The following is a 6571-nucleotide window of genomic DNA, read 5'->3' on the forward strand; positions in this document are numbered from 1 at the left end:
GCTGGAACCTTATCTTCTGTATATTAATCTCCAGCTAGAACTGTTTACCAGTCTAGATATCTATAATTCTTGTGACTTATTTTGTAGAGACTTTTTCTAGATGCCAACTAGCCGGGCTCTGATTATTTGTAATGTGAAGGGTTTGAATTCTAACACTCCCCTCAAACCCGAATTTGCATTCCAAGCTTCTCTTTCATTTTATAGAACACGTCCGGCTTCAACGGCTTTGTAAATATATCCACTAAATTTTCTTCTGTCCTACAGTGCACCAGTTCCACAATTTTATCATTGACCCGTTCTCGAAGGAAATGATATTTAATATTGATGTGCTTACTCCGACTGTGTGACACTGGATTTTTCACGAGAGAAATAGAGGATTTATTATCCACATAAATTTTAACCAGACCTTCCTTCGCAAGATTTAACTCGCCCAATATGTAGCCTAGCCACATAGCCTAACATGCGCATGTTGCTGCTGCCAAGTACTCTGCCTCACATGTTGAGAGGGAAACTGTCAGCTGCTTTTTTGATGACCACGAAAATATCGCGGAACCAATATGAAAAACATAGCCTGAAGTGCTTTTCCCGTCATCCAAGTCACCGCCATAGTCACTGTCTGAGTAGCCAACTAATTTTAAATTTTGAGAATGCGTGTAAAAAGACCTTGATCAAGTTTACCTTTTTTGTACCTCAAAATCCTTTTAGCTGCCATGAAGTGATCTTGCTTCGACTTTTCCATGTACCTACTAACCAGTCCAACTGTATACATAATATCTGGATGAGTGAAAGTTAGGTAACTCAGATTTCCAACCAAACTTTTGAATAATGTCGGATTTACCGACTCCCTCGTTGAATCAATCCTGAGCTTTATGCTTGCTTCTGCTGGCGTGCTCACTGACTTGCATTCCTCCATTCTGAACTTCTTTAAAATTTGCTTTACATATTTTTTCTATGACATAAAAATTCCGTCTTTGCTTTGCTTCACCTCGACTCCAAGAAAGTATGACATTTGGCCAATATCTGTCATCTAAAATTCATTAGTCATAACTTTCTTAAAATCATCAAACATACTAGGGTTATTTCCAGTAAAGATCATGTCATCCACGTATAAGCAAACGATCATAATATTTCCCCCTGAATTTGTTTTTGTGTAGAGAGCATGCTCGTATGGACTCTTCACGAAACCATTTCTCTGAAAATATTCATCAACCCTTGTATTCCATGCTCGCGGAGCTTGCTTCAAACCATATAAGGCTTTCTTCAGTCTGTAGACTTTGTTTTTCCGGCCTTTCTGAACATATCCATGAGGTTGTTTGATGTAGACTTCTTCTTCGAGATAACCATTTAAAAATGCCGACTTCACGTCCATCTGAAAAATCTTTCATTGATTTTGAGCGGCAATTGTTGTAAGAAGTCTGATGGTGTCAACTCGTGCAACTGGAGTAAACACCTCATCATAGTCAATGTCATATTGCTGCTTGTAGCCTTTAGCCACTAGCCTCGCCTTGTGCTTTTCCACTTCACCATACTGATTTATCTTTGTCTTGTAGACCCACTTGACGCCAATTGCTTTATGTCCTTCTGGAAGATCTGTGAGCTCCCACGTATCATTTTTCTTGATTGCGCCAATTTCCTCATCCATGGCTTTGTTCCATTTGCTTTCTTCAGAAGCTTCCTCAAATGTAACTGGATCACATTCAGCCATTAAGCAAAATAAGGAATAATCAAAGGATGTTTGTACCGGACTTGTAGCTTCGTAGATATTATCCAGACTCCGCATCTTTCGTGGTGCTCCCACTAAACTGCTGCTTCCTCCCGTGGATGGTGTCGATCCAGGAGTTTGTTGATTTGGACTTAGTGGAGGAGTTTGATCATCGTCTCCGTCATCTTCAATGTTCGGGTTATCACTGTCATCATCACCATTGAAAAATAAACCAACAACTTTTCTTTCATCCTCGCTCCATCTCCAGTAATCTGATTCATCGAACTCAACATCTTGAAAAATGATTAATTTCTTCGTTAGGGGATTGTAGAGTCTGTACGCCTTGCTTATTTTGTCATATCCGGTAAAAAAAAAAAAATTTTGCCTTTGTCATCCAGCTTCTTTCTATTCTGATCGGGAATATGGGCATAAGCAATACACCCAAAAATTCTGAGATGTCCAACTGATGGTTTGCTCCCGCTCCATGCTTCATTTGGATTTTTGTTTCCGACACTTTTTGTTGGACAACGATTCAACAAATAAACTGCACATAGAACGGCTTCGGCCCAAAAAGTTCTCGGCAAGTGCTTTGCTTTCACCATGCTCCTTGTCATGCCAAGAATAGTGTGATTCTTTCTTTCTGCAATGCCATTTTGTTGAGGAGTATAGGTCGTTGTCAACTGATGATTGATTCCATGTGCTCTACAAAAGCTTCTGAACAGATTAGAAGTACACTCGCCTCCTCTGTCTGATCTGAGTACCTTCAAATAATAACCACTTTGCTTTTCTGCCAGTGCTTTGAACTCCTTGAATTTATCAAGAGCCTCCCACTTTTCTTTGATGCTATACACCCAACTTTTCCTGCTAAAATCATCAATAAATGTTAGGTAATACCTATCACCTCCAAGTGATGGGATATCAAATGGACCAACTATATCTGTGTGAATTATCTCCAATGGCCTCCTGGCTCTCCATGATTTTCCAACAGGAAAACTTTGTCTGTGTTGTTTCCCCTTGACACATGCTTCACACAAATTTGCTGGTTCATTAATTTCTGGCAAGCCGTCCACCATCTTTGTCTTTGACAATAATTTCAAGCCAGAAAATCCCAAATGACCATATCTCAAGTGCCACATCCATGAGTCATTTTTAATGACCGACTTTAAGCAATTATGCACCTTCGTCTGCATATCAAGGGTGAACAACCGATTCTTTAACATCTCCACATCTGCAATTAATTCTCGAACCTGATTTCTGATTATGAGAGAATTATCCTGTATCTGAATATTATACCCTTTCTCCACAAGTTGGCCAAGACTGATGATATTATTTTTCAAAGCAGGTATATAATAAACATCATTTATATATTTTTCTCACCATTCTTTGACACAATCGTAATTGTACCTTTCCCTCTGACCGGAATCTTTTACGAGTCGCCAAAAGTAACTTCTCCGCTGATGGTCTCGTCTATCTCCGTGAGTAAATCTTTGTGACCGGTCATGTGATTGATGGCTCCTGAGTCAAGATACCAAACATTCTTCTTGTTCTCCTCGTCTCCTTTATAAGTGAGAAACATAGCAGAACCAATATCTTTATCTTCTTTTGCTACAGCAAAGCGACTTCTTTCTTTCACTTTTGGTGCTCTACACTCATAACTGAAGTGACCAAATTAATTACAATTATAACATTGAAATTGAGATTTGTCACCTCGTTGAAATCCACCTCTTCCTCGGCCTCTAAAATTTTGACCACGACTAGATGATTGAAAACCTTCAGAATTCTGACCTCTATTGAAAGACTGCCTTCCATGTCCTCGTCCACCTCGGTAGCCACCTCTAAAGCCACCTCTGCCACGTGCAGAACTGCTACTGCCAGAACTATTACCAATGGACACCTTACTTTGTAACGCATTTTCCAAATGGCTTACATCATCATACTGGTTCATTCGCTGCTCATGGGCTTGAAGAGAACCTACGAGCTCATCAATAGAAATCGTGGACAAGTCTTTTGACTCTTCGATAGAAGTAACAACATAATCAAATTTTTTTGTTAATGAACGGAGCAACTTTTCCATGACCCGAACATCATCGAGACTTTCCCCATTTCTTTTCATCTCATTTGTCACCGTTTTCAAACGCGTGACAAATTCACCAATATTTTCGGAACTCTTCATCTTCAAATTTTTGAACTCCCCATGTAGTACTTGGAGCCGAACCTTTTTGACTTTCTCGACACCCTGGAATGATTTCTGCAAAATCTTCCACGTGTTTTTCGCCGTTTTTGTATTTGAAATTTTTTTAAAGGTTGATTCGTCAACTCCTTGAATAATTGTATATAACGCCTTTTTATCTTTTTTCCAGGTCTCTTTCAAAATCATCTTCTCAGTATTTGACAGGGCTGCTTCAGCGGCTGCATCTGTGGGCTCGTCATACCCGCTTTCGACAATATCCCAATTATCGTAGGAACCGAGTAATACCTTCATTTGAATACTCCAGTTCCCGTAATTTGTACTCATCAATTTTGGAATATTTGGTTGCACCATCGTCGCCATTTTTCACGAACGGAACTTTAGCTCTGATGCCACTTGTTGGAAACGTGTATGGCCTTCACTTGATTTTTCTTGGAATTTATGTAAGATATACTTAGTATAAAAACACACATGAATGCATGTATATATTAACAAGGCTACAACCAATTTATTTAGACACACGAGAGGGAAGAGCTTCAGCTCTGTTTTTTACTACTCTGGTTTTTCTAGCTGGTGGTATCTTACTGTCATAGCAGCAAACACAATTTATAGGCCTCATATTAGCACCTTACATCATGGCTTACATATTACATATTAATTACCAGCCTACTAATTTGACTACAAACCAGCTAGCTTATAATTCTTCTACTGCATATTGACCATGTAAACTGCTGGATCATAAGATTAGTTTGACAACTTAACTATAACACACCATATATTCAGGAAATGTCTACCTGTGCAGTTTTACTTTCTTGCTTCAGGAGTCTTCAATAGCTGCTTCATTTAATAACCCTGTTGGAACCTTATCTTCTGTATATTAATCTCCAGCTAGAACTGTTTACCAGTCTAGAAATCTATAATTCTTGTGACTTATTTTGTAGAGACTTTTTCTAGATGCCAACTAGCCGGGCTCTGATTATTAGTAATGTGAAGGTTTTGAATTCTAACAATTCTAAACCCCTATATTCACTTTTGCTTCAATAGAGATTAACACGCTATCTTATAAGTTCGCGACGCTTATAAGACGAATAAGCACAACCAATACTAGGATATCATACAATCACCACACACTAAGGTATCGAAACAATTTAAATAAAGAAATCCATAAGTAAATCCATTAGAACCCCACGATAATGATTAGCCCACAACCAAACTTATCATCACCGTGGGTTCCAATGAAAGCATGGTATAATAAACTAGGTCTTTATAAAATAATAATAAATAAAGTACGTGAACAAGAGTATAGGTTTAACAAATAAGAAAACTAGCATCCAAGATTACAACTTAAAATAAAAAACCACAAGAATAAACTAGATCCTCTTCGCCTTGGTTGAATTGTGCTATACGGTCTTCTTACGTCTTCTCCTTAAGCTCTGGTACGTCTTGTTAAGAAAAACGATCTTAAGTTATCATTATATAGCAGCCCTGATCAGCAGAGAAGTCCAGAAATCAATATTCTATTCAAAACAGGATTCTCGAAACCCGATCCGGCACGGCCGCGCGCTTCAACAGCGCGGGCGCGCTGACATTCTGTTCACACGGCGCGGGCGCGCGTTTCTACAGTGCGGGCATGCTGACCTTCTGGAAAAAATGATTCTGCTTCTTTGATTAGCTAGTTCTTGATGGCTTTTCATGAGCAAACTCCCAGGACACCTTCCTAACACCATTTTAGCATCAATGCAATGCTAAATCACCTCGATCCCTATTATATGCCTGAAATGCAAAAACACTACAAAACACATCAAAAACACAAATAACTTGAGTACAAAATACCAATTCAAGCCCTTATAGAGCATTCTAAGTGGACATAAATGCCACTTAACAAAACCTATCCGGGCTCGTGTGGTAAAGAAACGACTCAAGCAGCGGGACCCTCTCATACCAAAAGTGCTGATCCCAATCCAAGAAGAGAGCTTTGAGCCACCTGAGCAGGTGTAGTGTAGATAGATGTGGTGTGTGTTTGAAATAAAATGAATTTAGTATAAAACTTGTTTAGACAATGGTTTATAATAAAGAGAGTTCTGTGAAATTTTAAATTTGGTTTGTAATAAAGTTAGTGTGTTGTTCTTGTTTTCATACCTCAACCTGAAAAGATCCTGGATAGAATAGATGGGGTTAGATACATGTTTATATTAATATTATACAGGTTTGTATTATTTTGGTGATTAACAAGTAACCCCTAGATCTAGACCCGGATTTGGAGGGCGTTACAAAGAAATATCTCCTTGAACGTTCAATAACATTGCAGGGACATTTAACATGCGTGTAACATCATCATCATATAATATATCCATTTGATAAAAACATTCAACTAGGTTGGATTGAACATGGTGTAGATACTTCAAACTCAATTTCAAATTCTAATGATACGAACTAATATTTATTAAATTGTATACAGCACGTTTAAGCTCATCATAAGTGGTACCAAACCTAACAAACATCATTTTCTTGGGATCAATAGATTAGTTGGTATTAGTACCTTCTCGAATAACCACTCCACCCAAAAAAATTGACATTCATGTGCCGTTTCATTTCCCTGCTTTACAGAAAATATTAAAAGTTAAGTAGCGCATATATAATAATGGGTATGGAATATATAAAAAGATGGCATACCTTTTTGT

This window comes from Apium graveolens, chromosome 8, assembly GCF_009905375.1.
Source record: "Apium graveolens cultivar Ventura chromosome 8, ASM990537v1, whole genome shotgun sequence".
Lineage (NCBI taxonomy): Eukaryota > Viridiplantae > Streptophyta > Magnoliopsida > Apiales > Apiaceae > Apium > Apium graveolens.